This window comes from Saccopteryx bilineata, chromosome 11 (genome assembly GCF_036850765.1).
Source record: "Saccopteryx bilineata isolate mSacBil1 chromosome 11, mSacBil1_pri_phased_curated, whole genome shotgun sequence".
NCBI lineage: Eukaryota > Metazoa > Chordata > Mammalia > Chiroptera > Emballonuridae > Saccopteryx > Saccopteryx bilineata.
In genome coordinates this window covers 537,587-557,225 of record NC_089500.1, presented here as the reverse complement: position 1 = coordinate 557,225, position 19,639 = coordinate 537,587, and the positions used below count along the sequence as shown (strand labels likewise).

General features: G+C 51.0%; 1 protein-coding gene across 3 annotated transcripts in view; it reads left to right on the top strand.

The window, feature by feature from the left end:
• Positions 1 to 421: 421 nt before the first annotated feature.
• KCNG2 (potassium voltage-gated channel modifier subfamily G member 2) overlaps positions 422 to 19,639 on the top strand; it is a 40,493-nt gene continuing 21,275 nt past the window's right edge. Inside the window, exons 1-2 of one of the 3 annotated variants that reach the window (XM_066247507.1) lie at positions 422 to 620; positions 954 to 1,100. The gene's annotated coding sequence lies outside the window, so the exon portion shown is untranslated. Of the gene's footprint in view, positions 621 to 953; positions 1,101 to 11,325; positions 11,409 to 19,639 lie in introns of those variants that run through there. The other 2 variants (XM_066247505.1, XM_066247509.1) reach the window with 2 other exon arrangements.

The following is a 19,639-nucleotide window of genomic DNA, read 5'->3' as shown; positions in this document are numbered from 1 at the left end:
ATGGAGAAAAGTCTGCTTTCTGGACCAGGGTGTTCAGGCTTACGCTGCAGAGGAGCACCTCCTGGTCAATGAATGATGAAATCCCTCACCGGAGCAAACCTGGTCATCAGGGTCCACCCCACGTTGCTGGCCTCATAGCAGGCTCTGCTAGTGACTGGTGAGAGTCTCCACACCCCCAAGTGGCCTCCCCAGGGTGCTCAGGGCAGCGCCCACGTGGAGAGCCCCTCCCAGGTCTTTTGCCAGAGGGTTGCTTTGTGGTGTGGGCGGGGTCTCTGTCTCCACACTGTGTGTGTGAGCGCGAGGGTGTGACTGTGAGCCTGTGCCTGGTGCGATGGTAGGCGCGGTGCGCAGGGCCCATCCGCCCTCTAGAGTTCGCTCCTAGTGGACATAGCCTTCGACTCTCGGCAGCGGCGCCGGGGTCCACCAGCCTTTGGGACCTGCAGCCGGGCGCGAGGGGGCGCCGCGGCACCGCAGCCGGTTGGATCGCCGGGGCACGGGCCGGGCCGGGGGCGGTGCGCGGGGCGGTGCCGGACTCCCCGGGCTGCGGGCTCAGAGACAACGCGCTCCGCCCTGTGGAGGCCAGGTGAGCGGAGCGGCAGCCCGCAGAGTCCAGTCCCGAGGTAAAGTTGCGCGCACAGTGGGGCCTGCGATCTACCCTGGCGGGTCCTGGTGCCGCAGCGGGGATGGAGGCGGGGAGAGTCTACACCGGAGGGTCCGAGGGAAGAAACATGGGAAGTGGTCAGGGATCTACACCGCAGGGTCAGGGCTGAGCAGGGCAGGGAGCGTGGGGGGCCGCAAGCACCTGTCCAGAAGCCGCGATGGTCAGGCAAGCGCAGTTTCTCCCCAGTTGCGAGGTGGAGTGGGAGCAAGGGAGATTGGGGAGAGACGTTAGGGGTGCCCTCATTTCCCCTCCCTGACTCTGGACCCGGGGTCCGGGTTGTGCCCGGGTCCAGGCTGTGCTGGGCACCGCCCCCAGGTCCCCACAAGCGAGGCGAGGGCTTCGGCGCGGAGCGCTTTCATCGAGGTCCCGCGGCCGCAGCCGCAGCCAGTTCCTACTGCCGCCCCGTCTTGTCCGCGTCGTCGGACCTGCCCAAGCCCAGGTGAGAGCTAGGGCCAAAACGGCAAAGCAGCATTTGCGACGCGGGTTGGGGGCCCTGGATGGGAAGCACCCGAGTTGGGTGACAGGCTCTCGCAGCGCTCGCCCTGGCTGGGTTGGTAGGCTTACCGGCTCTGAGAAGTGGGGGCGGAACGTGGGCGAGTCCTCCAAGCGCGCTGGGGCCCTTTCCCCGCTCCTTCCTGCCGCCCTGTGTTAGTGAACGTCGCCCCCATGCGCACACACATGCACACACAGAGACAGGCGCGCTCACACGCGCACGGCGCCCTCCCATCCCTGCCTTCTCTAGTCAGGGCGAGGACCTGAACTGGGGAGATAAAGCTGTGAATTCAAACTCAAAGCCTGAGCTGCCCGAGCAAGGCCGAGGGGGAGGGACAGGGGGCATCCACACTAACCTCTAGAGCCCAGTGGGGCTGGGGGCGCGGAGAGCAGACCACGGTGCGGACAGTGGTGCGGGGTAGGGGAAGGAGCAAGGATGGCGGCTGAGGAGGTCCTGGGCCTCCGCCAGGATGACAGGGGCATCAGGCAGGGTGAGTGGGGGCCTCTGTAGCCCTGAAACTCCCGTAAGCCCGCGGTTTCCGAGGACCCTGCAGTGCCCGTGAATCCCTACGTGTTGGCCTCCAGAGGTGGTTGTGGGGTGAGCTGTGCAGGGCGCTTCTGTTCAGCCGGCTTGGCTTCCGGTTTCTGGTTTCTGGCTCCCAGAGCTGGATAACGGGGTGGGCTGTGATTCCCTTTGTAACCCCTCTGTCATCTCTGCCAGACCACAGCCCAGAGCTCAGAGCAGGCTGCATGGGCCCCACTTACAATTCCAGAAAGGTCTCTCCCTTCCCTGGAGCTTCCTGTCTCCCCCCTCCTCCTGGGGCTGCAGAGACCCCTGGTTCTTGCCGTGTGTGTGTGTGTGTGTGTGTGTGTGTGTGTGTGTGTGTGTACGCGCGCACGCGCGCGCGCCAAGGCTTGGAGCACGGAGCACATGGTTGTAAGATGGATTTGACGTGAATTGTGGGGTGACTCCGTGGGAGGTGGCCTGTGAGGAGCCCCAAGTGCCCAGGCTGTTAACTCCTCAACCCTGCTCAGGGACAGCTGCTGAAGGGGAGTGTCGCTTAGGTGAGCTCCCCAAGGTCATCCTGCACCCAGGCTACAGAACCACAGCGGACTACGTGGAGTTTTCATTTCTGCTGAGAAACGTGGAACAGGCCCCATACCCACCCCCCAGGAGGGACAGTGTACACAGCTGGCCTACAGACTCCACTTCCTTCCTAATTCCCTCTGAGTCGATGGGATGAGATTGCTCTGGTTTCTCTTAAATCTTGAATTTTGGGGACATCGTGCCACCTTCAGTGGGGCAGGGGTGAGGCACACTTGGCTGTGGTGCTCGGTGTGGACCAGCCACTCACTCAGGACTGCACAGAGTTGCCAAGGAAAGACTGTTGTATCTGCTCCTTAATTGGGGACACATTATGGAAACAACTTTCAGATTCTTTCTGAGGCCAGTGCCAAATAGTGTTCCAATCCCATCCTTCTTCAATTTATACATTCCACTGTGCAGTAATTTTTTTATACCTTGAGATTTCCATAACTTAAGAAAAAAATTGAGTGTTTTGTAAGCATGGAGGAAACAGAGGGAAGCAAGCCCCTGACTGGCGCAGAGCGGGGGCTGTGCATTCTCAGTGCTGGTGGCATCCTGCGCAGGCCAGGCTCTCCCAGGTAAGTGCGGGGGGTGGGGGTTAACTCAATATGTTGAAGTATCCCCACCCAGGGCACGTGGCCACCGCATTGGTTACCAGTGTGTGTGCGTAACTAATAGGACAGGCAGAGCACATAGGTTGGTAGGAGATGACAGAAGGTTGGGTTGGCCCTGGCCAAGGCAGGTGGGTCCCAGCCTCTCAGGCTGTTTGGCAGACAGGCCCACCTGGTCCTCCTCTTGTCCCAGGGTTTGGATTCTCTTCTGAGGAAGCCCCTGCTACTCAGGCACCCAGAGGACAGGACTGCTGAGGGCGAGAGTGGTGCAGCAGGGATGTTCCCTGCTGCAGAGTGTGGATGTGTGGGGGTGGCAATGGAGGGGAGCAGATGGGCAGCACCAGTGTGTGCGGGTGCCGGGGGTCTGGATGAGCCAGGAGGGGCACCTGGGGTCTGTGGGATTGGGGGGGCGGGGCAGGGGTCTGGCAGAAAGATGTGTGTCTTAAGATCTGAGCATGTGTACTGATGGGCAGTCCCCTGCGGGATGCGGACAGTTTGGGGCTGAAGTCAGAGTTCTTTCAAGGTGAGATGAAGTAGAGTGGAAGGGAGAGATGGGCGGCACTTGGCCTGGGGGGGCCTCCTCTGGAGTCTCACCCATGGGCACCTGCAGCCTTCTCTGGGCTCCAGTCACCCAGCTGGTTTGTTTATAAGAACAAACCTAATTCACAAAACTTGGAGGAGCAACCAAACCAAATGTCAAGGTGAAATAGATTGCTGCGGGGAAGCCACGGGTTAGCTCAGAGTCACAGAGCTTCTAAGAGAAATTTATGAATGGTTCAGTTCGCTTCCCCATGTGACAGGTGAGGTCAGACTGACCGTGATGCACAAAAGGGACAAGTAGGTTACTCGAAGCTTTGTTGTGACCAAGCCCTCAGAACCAATGGACACGTTCCTGCGAAGTAGGTGTGAGCATCTCAGGCCTCGTGAGCTGTGGGAAGATCTGTTAACACATCTCTGGCTCCTCCTGAGTCAGACGAGGACTGACTGTGTCTCAGCCGTCTGACTTTCCGAGGGGAAACTTGTGTCGCAAAAAGGAAGTCAGGAATGCATTCGCTCTAAAAGCAAACACCCAGGATTTTAGTGTGTGTGTTTAGAAAAAGGCTCATGAAAGTATAAGGTATAAATGGTACAAAAGACCTTTATGTTGCTGTATTAACTTAAGGTAGCAAGACCCTGACAGGATTCACAAAGCAGAACTGCACAGGCCAATGGCCCCCTGCGTCACCTTCCACACTGCCCCTAGCACAGGTGTAGCCCAAGCCCCAGGCTGCAGTTCTCCAAAGGTAATGACCTTCCTGGATATTTTTAACCATCTCAGATATTTGAAGGGTGGCGTTTAGGTCTTAGAAAGAACTCAGGGTGTGTCAAGCACAGGAAAATCAAAGGCTGGAACTGTGGGGCCCAGCAGTGGCCCAGAAGCTGTGGGCTAATGAACGTTCAGCCGCTTTCACTGAGTTCTGGCTTGAAGAGGCACATTTATTTCTGTAAAGAATTTGTTCCTGGCTCCATTCTCACTGGTCTGAGGAGGGTATGGGCGACGGGGGTCTGCCTCCAGCTGGCTGAGCTCCCAGGGCCCAACTACATGTGCGCAGAGACACCCAGCTCTCCTTCCCTCGGAGCTCAGTGAGGTCTAGAAACCTCCCCAGCCAGGTGCATCCCCTCCGGCAGAATCAGTGTTTGTGCTCTGCTGAGTTGCAGCCCTCCTGCCCAGGGGACTCGGGTTGTCTCCCTGAACTCACAGTGGTCAAACATGGCCAGGTAGAGAATTCCCTTCCTATTTTCTCTCTTCTTTTTTCTTAAGTAAGAAGTGGGGAGGCAGAGAGACAGACGCCCACATATACCCGGATGGGGATCCACCCGGCATGCCCACAGGGGGCGATGCTCTGCCCATCTGGGGCCGTTGCTCTGTTGCTTGGCAATCGAGCTATTTTAGCACCTGAGGTGAGGCCGTGGAGCCATCCTCAGTGCCCGGGGCCAATTTGCTCAACGAAAACAAGGCTGCAGGAAGAGGAGGGGGGAGGGTGGAAACATGGAGAAGCAGATGGTCACTTCTCCTGTGTGCCCTGACTGGGAATCAAATCTGGGACATCCACATGCCAGGCTGACTCTCTACCACTGAATCAACTGGCCAGAGCCATTTTCTTTCTTTCTTTTTAGGGGTCAGGGAAGTGTCTCTGTTGATTAACAGGGAAAAAAGTGCATGACAAGTTTATATCTGGATATTTTATTTAACATCATAGCAATCAATGCAACAGACTGAAATGCTTCGGTGAAATAAAACATATTAAAGTTGATGCCCATCACATGGATTAGCTGTTGAGTCACAGGACAGAGCAGTCTGTGTCAGCCTTGATGACATGGTTTGATGTCATGAGGAGGCAAAGCCTGTCCTCCTTCCTGGAGCAGTTAGCTGGTTCAGTTACTTCAAGAAAATGACAGTTTCTGACTGTGAACAAATTTCCTTGAATTTTTTTCCACCAAATGAAAAAATACATCTTTTAGATGAGGAAAGATAGGAAACATATATCATTGGCTTCTTTAATACTCACCAAATTAGAAATATAAAATTCTAGAGTCTCAAGAAGTACAGACACATGGGAGCCAGTGGGCAGCACCAGGGTAGACAACTTGGGTTTTATCTCTGGGAATCGTCACATGTTGCTTTTCTAAGAAACCTGTCATAGTGGTGGGCTTCCTCTGGGCTCATTGCTGTGAGGAGACATGGGGCCCATGTGTCCCCGTGGGGTGGCAGATGACGCCCTGCTATTTGAACTATGAGGAGAGGAGACTCTGTCATAGCAAGAGAATGTGCCATTGAAAAACAGTGAGCACCCAGCCCAAGGGACAAGTGGAAAGATAATTTGTCTTGTTTTCCAGATGCAACAAATGCAATTTTAACCACCTGTCATAGCTTTTTCTGCATATAAGAGAAGTACATATTGTCTAGCAGCCTTGGGAATATCAATTAAGGAAAAGCATACGATTTAAAAAATCTTATTCAGTGCCAATCTGCGGAGGTAATGGATCCTAATTTATTGGGGTACTTCCTTCTGTCTCCTCTCATGAGTCAGCAGTCAGACAGGCTTAGTAAGACCTACAAAGGGAAGAACTCGGGGTGCACTGCTGGTTGGACGAGGACAGGAGTGTGGGGGTGTTAGTGTGCATGTACAGGCAGACTGTTACTACTTAGCGTGTAGATGGCACGGGCATGAGACCTGAACGGTTTTCCCAGTTCACTATTTCTCCTCCAGAAGAGGGTAGAGGGCCCCTTCCAAATTGAAGTAAGGATGTTAACACACGTGCGCAGGGTAATGGGTATTGTGTCCCTTGCTCTTTCTTGTGAATGTTAAATCGCCCGTAAGGATGTTCTCACAAGGCTGACGGAGGGGGGCGTTGGGAAGGTGTCGCTGAGCTTGAGCGAGGCCATGCACACCCCTGAGGGCGCACGTGGGTGACAAAGAGGTGGCCTGGGCACTGAGAAGGAAGCCAGGACCACAGGACACGCACTAGGGCAGGAGTCATGGGTTTTGTTCTTGAGCAAAGCGAGTGGCTGTGTGTGTGGGGGGGGGGCGGTGGCAGCCCCCAGCTCCAGCGTTTGTCAGCTCTGTTTGCAGCCTTGAAATCATGTTGTCACACCTGCTTGTCACACATCCTGACACACATCACAGCTTTCCAATGCCGTTGCCACGCCTGTCACACACAATTAATGCACAGCTGTCACACAGGTTGTCACACAGGTCATCACAGGCTGTTGAGTGGTCAGCAGGTGTTAAGTGGGGTCACATCAGCGGTCACACCGAGCTCACTGGGACACCTTGTTCTCTGTCATCCTCAGCACCACTTTGGCCCCATAGTGGACACAAGGACGCCTGCCCCCTGCTTCCCTGCCTGGGGTCCCAGATCCTACTGCCTTCCCCCCGCCCCACAGCCTCACTCTGGGCCCCCAGACCTCTTTATTCATTTAGTTTTGAGCCTATGGAGGGCCTGGTCCTGGGAAGGGTGCCCTGAGGCTGTCGGGGGCAGGATGTTGGGTCCTTCCAGGAGAGAGAGTTGTGGGACAGAAGCAGGTCCCCACCCTGGCTCCTTCCTACAGTGACTGCAGAGTGACCCTGCTGGCTGCCACCCCACAGGACAGTGACAGTGAGTCGGCCAGTAGGTAGGGACACAGGGCCGGGAAGGACAGAGGCTCAGGGCTGGTCCTAGCTTTAATCAAATGGCTGTCTGCTGTTTGCTCTCCCACTGGGAGCCACAACAGCCACGCTGAAAGAGGACTTGAGGACGAAACAGGGCAAGAGCCCCTAGTCCTCCTGATGGAGGCGCAGGTGGGACCCAGGGCTGAGGATGCCATTGGGGGAGGCAGCACACAGCAGGACAAGTGAGCATCCTCCCCCACAAGACGCAGCCTTGGAGAGCGGCCCGAGGCTGCCACTCATCCATCCTCCTCCTCCCTTCCTCCTCCTCATCCCGAGACAGGCCTCCTGCACTTCTCACAACAAATATGTATTTTAAGTTAGAAACTATTTGAACCGAGAGAACATGTTCCTGAAACAAGTGATACAGCTCTTTATTTTTGGAACTCTGGCTGCTAAAGTCAAATTATATAAAAATTCAATGATCGCCAGTTCTCTCCAAGCAGACGGCCTCCTCGGTGAACCTGCTTCCTGCCGAGCTGCACGGCCTCGCCTCCCCTGGTGCCACGGCTCGCTACTCCTACAGACTTGCGTCTTTCTGGCCCCCAGAGACCTGCAATTGGTTGCCTGGTCTGCCCTCCGAGCTGCGCCCCCCACCCCAGCCAACGTCTCCTGATAGGGCACACCTAGAGACATATGTTCCCCGGGACGTAAAAGTAACGTTTGTTGTCAGTGCAAATAGTGTACGTGTGATCTGTGGGATGGTATATGAGATGAAGGACGGTACCGCACAGGCACGGTCTCACTGTCCTGACACAGGCACATGGGTGCTCTAATTACCAGGTGATGTCACAAATGCAGAAAGTGGGACCCAGCGTGGTTGGCTGACCTGCCAAACATCACACTGGTGAGTCACGTTGGGCTCGGTTACCTGGCTTGGGGCGGAAGCCCTTCAGCCTCTCATGGCTAGGTTTCTGGTGGGATTGGGACCCAGTGCGATCTTTTTGGCAGCTCATTGTTGTAGCTTTATTTACTTGGCTCCCTTGTCATGTATCCTGAATAATTACAAAAGAATTTGGTGTTTGACAGCCTTATCACAGATTAGTTACTTAGATTATAGGAACCACGGAGAAGTTGCTGTTTATATGTTCTGCTGGACTACCTTTTCAACATGTTAAAATGCCATACCTGGGCAGGTGTCCAACCTGGCTATTTACTCAGGGGCCTCTCAGCCTGGCTTCCCTGTGAGCAGGACGAGATGGGTGCCCACGGGGCGGGACAGGAAAGGAGGAGGCCTCCGGGAGAAAGATGCATTCAGGGAGCGAAGGGCTGAGTCGTCTGTGGATGAATTCTGCTGGATCATGGCCCAGGTGGCAGTGGTGGGCCGTGGATGTGATTCGTGGAGACCATGGCCTGTCTGTCCTTTCCTCTCAAATCTTGACCCATCGCCAGTATCACAGAGGGGACCTGGGCCTGTGGTTTGTGAGTGCGCCCAGGCACTGGCCAGGGAGGGCCTCCTGTGAACAGCTCATTACTCGGCTTCCAGGAAGGCTGCTTGTGACTTGCAACATCAATATCCTTGCCCACACCTGTTATTCTATTTGTTTTTTAATTTTTTACATTTTATTTATTGACTTTTCAAGGGAGGAGATAGAGAAAGGGGTGGGGAGGAGCGGGAAGCATCAATTCATAGTTATTCGTGGTATGTGACTTGATGGGGTGAGCCCCAGTGACCTCAGCGTTCCTGGTCCACGCTTTCACCACTGCGGCACCATAGGTCAGGCCTGTTTGTTAACAGCAGGCATCCTGGTGGATGTGAAGTGGTGTCTCCTTGTGGTTGTGACTCCTATTTCTCTTACAGAAGGTTAATGGCATTGAGCATCTTTTGCACTTATTGGCCATCTGTGTATCTTCTTCAGAGAAATGTCTATTCAAGTCCTTTGCCATTTTTTGTAATAGGATTTTGTTGTTCTTATTGCTGAGTTGTAGGAATTCTCTCTATATTTGGGGGGTATTAATCCTTTTATCAGAGACGTTGTTTAAAACATTTCCTCCCTGTAATCTGATCTGTGGGTGTCTTTTCTCTTGGTTGATGGGGTACTTTGGTGCACAAAATTATTTAATGCTGATGAAGTCCAGTTAATCTATTTTTTCTTTTGTTGCCTGTGCCTTTAGTATCATATCCGAAAAATCATTGCCAAATCCAATGTCATGAAGTGTTCCCCTTAAGAGTTTTATAGCTTTAGCGTTTACATTTGGGTCTTGGTCCGTTTGGGGTTTTGTCTGTGCTATCAGGTAAGGGTCCAGCTTCTTTCTTTTGCCTATGAATATCCTGTTTTCCCAGCACCTTTGATTGGAACTACTGTCCTTTCTCCTTGACAGTCTTGGTGCCATGTTGAAGATCATGCGAGGCTCTGTTTCTGGGCTCCGTGTTCTGTTCCGTTGGTCTGTGTTTCTGTCTCTGTGCCAGGGCCACATGACAGTTTTGTGCTAGTTTTGAAATCAGGATGTGTGAAACCTTCCACACTGTTCTTTTTCGACCTTGTCCCAGCTGTTCAAGGCCCTGGAGGCCCCATGTGAACTTCAGGGTTACACATCGCATGCGGCTGCACTTCCAGCAGTGATGCAGGCATCACCTGTGGGGGCCTGAGGTGCAGAGCAGCTCCGGGGGCTTCAGGTGCAGCCCACACCTGCAGGGTGCTGTGCTGGGCACATGGCTGCACCATGTCTGCTCCGCTTGGGCTGCAGCGGGCCTGATGGATTGAGTTACGAGTTATCTGGGTGATGTCTCTGCAGGATGTGCCTGAGTCCCACTCTGCGGACACGGGCTCGGAGCTGAGCGGAGGACTCAGCCGGGCACCCACCGCCGGCAGGCCTGAGTGGGAGGCTCCCCAACCACATAAAATATGAGTTTGCCTCTTTAGCTATTTGCAATGGTACCACTCAGTAGTGTTCATCACCACCACTATTTCCAAAATATTCTCATTGCCCCAAACACAAATCCTCTACCCATCAAGCACCCCACCCCCACCCCCAGCGCCTGGTAACCTCTAATCTACCTCTGTCTGTATGAAGTTACCTGGTCTACATGTTTCGTACAATGTTGCTCCTTCTGTGTTTGGCTCGTTTCACTTAACAAAATATCGTCAACGGTCACCACTTTATAGTGTGTGTCTGTGCTTACTTCCTTTTTGGCTGAAAAACACCTCGCTGCTCGGATTTCGTTTCTCCTCCATCTGGTGGTGGACTCTTTACCTTTTAGCTGCTGTGACCTGTTCTGCCGTGGACACCGGATCACATTGATTTGTGAGTCACTGCTCGCAATTATTTTGGAAATGTGCTTACAAATGAAATTGTTGTCATATGGTAAGTCTGTGTTTAACTTTTTAAAATTTTTATTTAATGATTTTTAGAGAGAGAGGAAGGGAGACAGAGAAAGAGAGAAAAAAAATAAACATCAATTTGTTGCTCCACTTACTCATGTCATCATTGGTTGATTCTTGTCTGCACCCTGACCAGGGATTGAACTCACAACCTTGGAGCATCATGAAGATGCTCAACCCAGCTGAGCTGCCTGACCAGGGCCTGTGTTTAATTTTTGAGGAAGCACCACACTGTTTCTCCCCAAGGCTGCTCTCTACACTCCTGCCAGCAGTGCGCTGGCGCTGCTCCCCCACACGCCCGGCTGCACCTGCTGCTGTCGTCCCCATCATTGTCTTCATCATTGTTCTCATCCCAATCCCACAAGTGGCCCTGATTTGCATTGCCCGGCTGGCTAATGATGCTGAGCTCTTTTCATGGGTTTGTTGGCTGTGTGTATATTTTCTTTGGAGAAAAGCCTGTTCAAGCCCTTTGCCCATTTTTTAAACTGGGTCATTTCCCTTTTTATTCCAGAGTTGTAGTAGCTCTTCTCATGTCCTTGATGTTAAACCCATTTCATATATGTGCTTTGCAGATATTTTCTCCCACTCTGTGGGTTCTGTTTTCTCTCTGTCGATAGGGTCCTTCAGTGCATACAAGCCTGACTTTAATGAAGTCCAGCTGACCCATTTTTTCTCTTGTTGGATATGCACTGGGTCTCATATTTAAGAATTGTCGATCTACAGTTGTGAAGATGTGCCCCTGTGTTTGCTACAAGCTTTATAGTTTAGCTTTTAAACTTAGATCATTGACCCATTTTTTTATAATAATATAATTAAATTTTTTATTGCTATTCATGTTGAATAACCCAGTCATATTTCTCTCATAATTTGGGAAGATGTAAAAACAGAAGTTACCGAAATTCTTTGGCAAAGGAAAGCACGTGAGCAGGAAAGGCACCGAGACCAGCAAAAGTGTGAAAACCACCTTGCTTAATTCTCCATTTGAGCCAAATGAAAGGGGGAAAGAAGAAATTGGCAATTTTCAAGATCATTGACCCATTTTGAGTTAAGTTTTCTCTGTGGAGTGAGATAGGGGTTGAAGTTCATTGTTTTGCATGTGGACATCCAGGTTTCCCAACACCATCTGTTGACAAGACTATGCTTTCCACATTGAGCAGTCTGGGCAGCCCTGTCTCTCAGTGTGAACCACCATAGATGCTCATGAAGGTTTATCTCACCTGTCTACCACGCTGCATTGATTGGCACGTCTGTCCACATGTCAGGGCCACACTCCTGACCACTGCAGCTTTATAATACATTGTGAATTGGCAAGTATTAGTTAGACTTCCAACTCTTTTTCTTAAATTGTTTTGGCTATTCTGAGTCCCTGATGCTCCATAATGAGTTTCAGGATGCGATTTTCTATTTCTACAGAAAAAAAAGCCTGTTAGGGCTTCAATAGATTATACTAGAAGTGGGTGGAACATTCTGGTAGGTGTTGCCTGTGAGGAAATCCCAGCATTAATATTTGGGGGAAGGGGTGTGAAGGCTTCAGGAAAACTTGTCAAATTCAGTCTCATGGTGCTTTTTATTCCAGTGCCTTAGGGTTTACGCAGAAAACGTACGATTAAAAAAAAAAGCTTTTTATTTGAACTATTTTAGACTTACAGAAAAGCTGCAAAATTAGCACAGAGTTTTCCTGTATCCCCTACCCAGTTTCCCCTCATGTTAGCGTCTGACATGCCAGCACTGAGGTGGCCCCACCAGGAAGTCGACACTGAGCCTGCACATGGACTCAGCTCGAGTCCTAGCTGGAGGGTCCCCATTTCCCACTGAGGTTTGCAGCCAGGACTCTGCTCAGGACCCACACTGAGTGTGCAGCCCTTGGTCTTGCCACCCAGGACAGCACCCAACTCTCCTTGGCTCCGCCTGTGAGAACCAACCTGGATGCTCTTCCCCTGGGCTGCCTCTCCACCTGCTGCCAGGGTGCTGCTTCCCAGGGCTCCAGCTAGTTCTGGTCTCCGCCCCCAGAGGTTCTCATTCACCTGCTCTGCCTTCTGCTGGGGTCTGGGTTAATTCTGCAGCATGGAAGAGGGTGTGCAGCACACCGGCCCCAGGTCACAGCCTCACAGAAGGCACTACAAGAAGCCATGCAGCTCTGTCCTCCCTCCCACACCTTTCCCACCAACACAGTCCCTTTTCTGTCTGCTTTGTCACTCCTGGATTTCTTCTGCCCAATGTGGCAGACACCTGCCGTCTTACCCAGAGTGTTGCATACTCTCGGTCTTCCTTATTCATCTAACAACATATCCTGAAACCACCCCCTGCAGAGAGGGCTCTGCCTGTCTGTTCTTGCCACTGCAGAATCCAATGTGGGTCATCTGTATTTCCTGGGGAAATCATCCATTGTCCCTCAGTTTTCAAATTAATTTGCATAGAAGACTCAAAGTATATCTTAATGATTTTTTTTTTTTTTTTGCATTTTTCTGAAGCTGGAAACAGGGAGAGACAGTCAGACTCCCGAATGCGCCCGACCGGGATCCACCCGGCACGCCCATCATGGGGCAACGCTCTGCCCACCAGGGGGCGATGCTCTGCCCATCCTGGGCGTCGCCATGTTGCGACCAGAGCCACTCTAGCGCCTGAGGCAGAGGCCACAGAGCCATCCCCAGCGCCCGGGCCATCTTTGCTCCAATGAAGCCTTGGCTGCGGGAGGGGAAGAGAGAAACAGAGAGGAAAGCGCGGCGGAGGGGTGGAGAAGCAAATGGGCGCTTCTCCTGTGTGCCCTGACCGGGAATCAAACCCGGGTCCTCCGCACGCTAGGCCGACGCTCTACCGCTGAGCCAACCGGCCAGGGCTTATCTTAATGATTTTTAAAACGCCATCTGTTTCAAAAGTTAAATATCTTAAATATAACCATGTGGTTACAAAAAGGAAAATGAAAAAAAAAAGTTCAGTGACTGGAAAATCTCCTAGAATTTTGAGCCTTATTGTTTGCAAAGCACCATGCTACAGAGTGTTGTCTGCCCTTGTTTTCAAAGGTTGGCTGATGTGTGGATACAAAAATATCTCTTCTATGCATCTGTGCTGCTGCTTAGAGAGTTGCCCCAAGTGACAAGGGTTTATTGCGGGAGAATTACAGGCTTGGTGACCAGGAGGCTTCAGCCAAGTCCCTGACAGACAGTTTTGATTCTTAGGATATTAAATGCCAATAAGGATTTAACACAAAGGTATATTTATCATACTGTCATTTCATGGGACTTTGGTCTCATCATATAAAAACTAAACGATGTGGTTTCCCTCTCTAAAATTAGAATGGGCTTTTATTCCTTTTCCTAGATGCTAAAATTACTTGTATCTTTCATTTAAAAAAAGCAGGAGAGAAAAGAACAATGAAAAAATAGAAATCACCTAGAGACCTATACACCTATATGTATTAACAACCTGCTGGTGACTCCCCATCCGGAAGTTTCTTTATGCACCTGCGCACAGAAAAGCAATGTGCACACACGCAGTCACACCATCTGTGACCTGCACCATGTCACAAGCATTGGGCCCCACCCTGGAAGAGGAATGTGTACAGAGAAGGACACAGGCCCTGCAGAAGAAGTGCTGGGTTTGTGGAAATCGTCAGATGGTGGGGCTTCTGTCCCACGAGTCTGCGCCAAGCCTGGCTCCCTCTGCTTGTCTCATATCTGTCCTGGCGACAGCGGTATGATAACCTCCAACCGTGCATGCAGTTCACCTTGAATGTGACATTGTGTGCAGTCTGTGCCGTCCCTCAGAAACACTTGCTTAACAAAATCGATTTGAAAAGAAGTGATCAATTAAGAATTGTCATGATCTTAAAGCAGAGACTCTGTGTCCGGAACATTTGCATTGGCTGATGCTCCCTTTGGGTTTGGGTAACTGCTATTTAGTGCGTCTGGGAGGCCGGCCTGCTCTTACTGGGGTCCAAGGCACCTGCTGGGGGGACACATTGTGTCTTTTATGGGGACACACGGAGACCTCGGGCCCATCTGGGGACCATTCTGGGGACCGTCATGTAAGGCTCAGAGAATCCTAGGGGGCACTGCTGCAGACTCCCCCTCCTTGGTGCAGCCCACCCCCCTCAGTTGCCAGGACCCCGGGTCATGCAGGGGTACACTCCCTCAACCCCCTGCATGGTGGGAAGAGGGCAGGAGGGGTGATTCCTGGATCCACAAGAATTTCAAACCAAGTCTTCTTTCTATTCTCTGCAATTCCAGCAGTTCAGTCTCTGTGAAAATGTCTTCTCAGTGGTTGGCGTCCAGGACCAGGCTGGACCGGAGTGAGGACAGGGAAGTCTCCCAGACTCAGCAGGGGTTCAGGCCCCACCGGGGAGCTGGGCTGGGAACTCAGTAGTTTAGGATAGCAGCTCTCAAACTTCTCAGTCTTAAGACCATGGAGCGCATAAAGGAGCTGTTGTTATGTGTATTAGAAATTGATGGTGAGGGCCCAGACCCTGAGGACCCTTGACCACCGCCCCCTGCCTCCAAGACCATCCTAGAGGAGAGACACTCATGTGGATGTGGAGATTGCAGGAAGGAAAGACAGTATCCCAGGAGTGTTAGCTTCTCTTCTGGGACCACGTCTCCTCCACACTGTGGGCAGGGTGCCCCCAGGAAGCAGATGGGTGACTCCTTCACCCACTGCCGGGGCCTGCAGTTCGGAGTACTCAGAGTGTGGTGGGTGGACGGAAGCTCTGTTCTGGGCTCCAGAGCAAAGCTGCTTATGTAAATAGCTGCTGCAGACTCAGTGGGCTCAACGGCACATCTAATTCTAAGCACACGCACTAATTCTACGTCTCTTGCGTATACACTAGAGCAGACTTAGCAGCTAGTATTACACTAGAACATGACATTCTCCTTAAACATCCAAAGAATACAGGCACGGAGACACACTGAGTACAGGCTGAGCCTACTGAGATTCTACAGGCTCCACAGGGTTGTGGGCAAGGAGACCAGCGAGATTTTTTTTTTTTTGGTAAATATAGACTAAATATTCTAAAATTTATTTGTGTGAAAAAGGAAAGGAACTGGAGGAGTAAAACCGTTTTTGCAAAGAAGAATGGCATCAAAGGAACCAGTCCGCCCGGTTTCGGGACTTGCTATGTAACTGAATGTATCAAGACTGCGACGTTGGTGGAGAGGTGTTCACATAGATCACTAAAGCTGAATGGAAGATCCTGGTGAGCACACACACTAATGTGCTTAGCGGGTTTTTGACAGAGGTTCAAAGGCGAGTCAGTGAAAGAAAGAAAGTCTTTTCAAATATGGGGCTGGAACAATTAGACATTCATAGACTGAAAATCCTTAGCTAAGCCCCACACCTTATAAAAAAAATATTAACGCAGAATGGATTGTTTAAACGTAAGGTGTAAAACTAAATTTTAGAAGTAGAATGGTAGAAAATCTGTGGGATGTCAGACTTGGCAAATTATTCTTAACACGGAAAATATAGTCAATAAAATAAGAAATAATACATTGGACTTTATCAGAAATAAAATATTTTTGCTTCACTGGGCAATTATCCCAGAGGGAAAAACACCTTCTGTGTTTATAGCAGCTTTGTTCATAATACCCAAATCCTGGAAATAACCCAGCTGTCCTTCTAAATCTGGGGCACACCCATCCCACGAGATCACTAGGAGTAGGCTGTTGACAGCAACCACCGGGTGAATCTCCACAGATTCATACTTAGCTGGTCCTAGTAGGATGCACAGCCCCATGCATCCATTTCTGCACATTCTTGGAAAGACAGAAGCATAGAGGCAGAGATCAGATTAGTGGTTTCAGACCGGACAGTTGTGCATCGGCACTGTATATGGACAGGTGTGGCGTCCTGGCTGTAAGGCTGGGCTGCTGTGTGCTGTTTGGGCAAACTGGGGGAAGAGTTGGTCTCTACAGTCTCAAAATTAAAAGTTTAACTTAAAAAAATGTTAGAGCTATTACATGCAGCTGGGCTGTGTGCGCCTTGCTTTGTGGATAAGCGTTATTAGTTACCAAATTTCTATGTGTCTTACAAATCTGGAGATTATGCATGGTTCTCGTAAATCATAGCTGAAAAGAAATAATCAATTTCTGTCAACAGCGTGGCTAAAAATAGATCTAATTAGCAGGTTTTGAGTTCTGTTCATATATATACACTCTAGAAGCCTTTTGTAACCCGCATAACTTTGATATATGGAAAATAAATCCATTTCAAAACAAAATAATTGAACACAAATGAGTTTAACAATCAGAAAGAAATTATAGCAATGACCCTAAGAGTTCTTATCTTTAAGACTCTGAAAACTGCCTAAAGAGTCATGTTTTATTTAAAATTAGTTATTTACCTTGGGCTTTTTGTTTTTACCCTATAAGTGATTTTATTTGTAATTCATAGGACATTTGTCTTGGGAGGACAATAAGAATTGAAAACAACCAAAGTGTATCTGACTTAGGTCATGGGTTCCCTGTCTTCCCATGGTTGCTCCCTGTGCTTGTTCTGTGAGCTGCGTGCACCAGAGCGCAAACGTTTCCACCGCAAAGCACAGTGAGCATCTGGAAGGAGACGGAGCAAGCAGGTTGACGGTAGCATCGTCTTTTTGATGGTCCCGCGGCTCCCTTTCCACTAACCAGCACCATGGTCCCAGGCAGAAAGGAGGAGAGAGAAAGGAAACAAGTGTGACCAAATTTACAAAGACTCGCAAACGAATGCAGAGGCGGGGAGCAGTTTATCAAAAAGCCTGTAATTGCTGGATTACCGATCTTGCCATATCTATGGTGTGAAGCATTTAAAGACCTAGAGCACCTGGCTTCTGAGCTGAGATCACAGCCCCCTGAGCCTCTCCTCTCGGTGGTGCCCTCACGATGGCGGCCCGCTGGCCTGCTTGCAGCGTGGGGTGACTGGCCCCCCAACAGCCTAATGGTGCCACTCCTGACCAGAAGGTTAGGAAGGCCAAGGCCATGTGAGGCAAACTGCCTCTCCTCCCACCCCACCCCCCACCCGCCGATATTGCTCACTGGGAAGCTGGGTGGGGCCTCCAGGGACCCTCTGCTCCCCTCAGCCCCCTCTCTGGTGCCTCTCACAAGCGAGTCAGCTCACAAGCTGCCTGAGCAGGCTGTCTCCGGATTAGGTAAGAAACAGACATGTGGCTGGACAGGAGCCTGAGGTGATGCCCCAGCCCTTCCCAGCGGGCTGGGCTCTAAGCTGCGGGCCACGGCAGTGGGTGAAGGAGTCACCCATCTGCTTCCTGGGGGCAACCTGTCCGCAGTGTGGAGGAGATGTGGTCCCAGAAGGGAAGCTAACACTCCTGGGATATTGTCTTTCCTTCCTACAATCTCCACATCCACATCCTCTGTCCTTCCTGGGTCACGGCACCCATGGGACCCTGGGTCAGGGCAGCACACACAGCCTCAGTTTGCTCTGGTGCCCTGGTGTCATTGTTAAAAGCACCCTGTTCCTTCCAAATACAGTGTGTCTGTAAAGTCATGGTGCACTTTTGATCGGTCACAGGAAAGCAACAAAAGACGATAGAAATGTGAAATCTGCACCAAGTAAAAGGAAAACTCTCCCAGTTTCATACCTATTCAATGCAGTTCGATGTGGGCTCATGCACAGATTTTTTAGGGCTCCTTAGGTAGCTGTCCCGTATAGCCTCTACAGACTCGTCACTGACTGATGGCCTACCAGAATGGGGTTTCTCCACCAAACTGCCGGTTTCCTTCAACTGCTTATCCCACTGAGTACTGTTATTCCTATGTGGTGGCGCTTCGTTATAAACGCGCCGATATTTACATTGCACTTTGGTCACGGATTCGAATTTAGCAAGCCACAGAACACACTGAACTTTCCTCTGTACCGTCCACATCTTGACTGGCATGGCCGTGGGCTGCTCCGCTGTATACATGGTATTACATCATCATCTGCGCATGCGCACATGCTGCCACATCATCCTACAGAAACTGGGAGGGTTTTCCTTTTATTTGGTGCAGATTTCACATTTCTATCGTCTTTTGTTGCTTTCCTGTGACCGGTCAAAAGAGCACCATGACTTTACGGACACACTATAGTGTCCCAGTTTGGACAACAAGTGATCCAAGTTCCCTAAACTGCCTGAGGGAAGAAGATGATGGGCAGGCCAGAGTTGGTCATTTTGGGGTACAAAGACATATCCTAAGTAGCACTAATTCTTATGAAGAACCCAGTAAAGCAGCCCTAAATGGCATCATTAAAGTCCTTTCTTTCAACAACAGAAAACAGAGTCCCATTCCGAGTTGCATGATGCTGAGGAGGCATTGAAAATCGTGAGTCAAAGGAATGAAACTGTTGATAACATTCTCTTTTAGACGCTTTCCCCCACATGTTCCTTTCTCCACAAAGTCCCAGGCTGCTGGGCTCCAAACACACTTCCCAGCTGTCAGAGTTCAGATTTCTCCTGAACAGATCCCAAGATAGGGACTCAAAAGCAAATGGCTTATTGGAGGGACAATCCCAGGAAAACCAGTGGGGCTGTCAGGAGCAGCACAGGGAAGGGAAGGGAGGGGAGGGGAGGGAAGGAGAGGGGAGGTGGGGAGGGGAGGGGAGGGGAGAGGGAGACAGCAAAGAGACCACATGCCAGCAGCCGGGAATCCACTGGGTGTGTGCACAGGCCCTGCGGGATGGGGCCAGGAGGACTGGCGGTCATGGGGACCTGGGGACCACAAGAATGTGGGTGTCAGGTGACATGGGGAGCTAGGGGGATGGGGAATAAAATGTGGGGGTCAGGGTTACCCAACAGAATTGCTTCATCTGCCCAATCTGATCAGAGTCTCCTTTTAAAGCTCACCTTCTTTACCACTGATATGAAAGAGATTGTGCGTGTGAGAGAGAGAGGGGCATCAACTTGTTCCATTCAGTTGTGCGCTTCTTGTGTGTGCCCTGGAGGGGGGGGGGCGGTCAAGCCTGTGACCTCGTCATGCTGGGATGATATTTTATCCACTGAGCCACTCAACCAGGGCTGAAAGCTGTATCTTTTTGCACAAGAAATTTCTCCTAGAAAATAATACTTTGCTTCTTTTGAAATCTAAAAGTTCATGGTCTACTGGTCCATTCCAGTTCATGTCTTCAAGCCTGGATTCGGATGGGAAATTCAATTACAGAGTATTTGAACTCAACTGTATCTCAAATATCTGAAGGCTGGCCTTTTGCCTAGATGAGGAAGCACTGCACACATGCTCACACTCACGCCCACACTCCCACGCTAACATGTTCACACTCACATGCCCACGCTCACATGCTTACACTTACAAGCT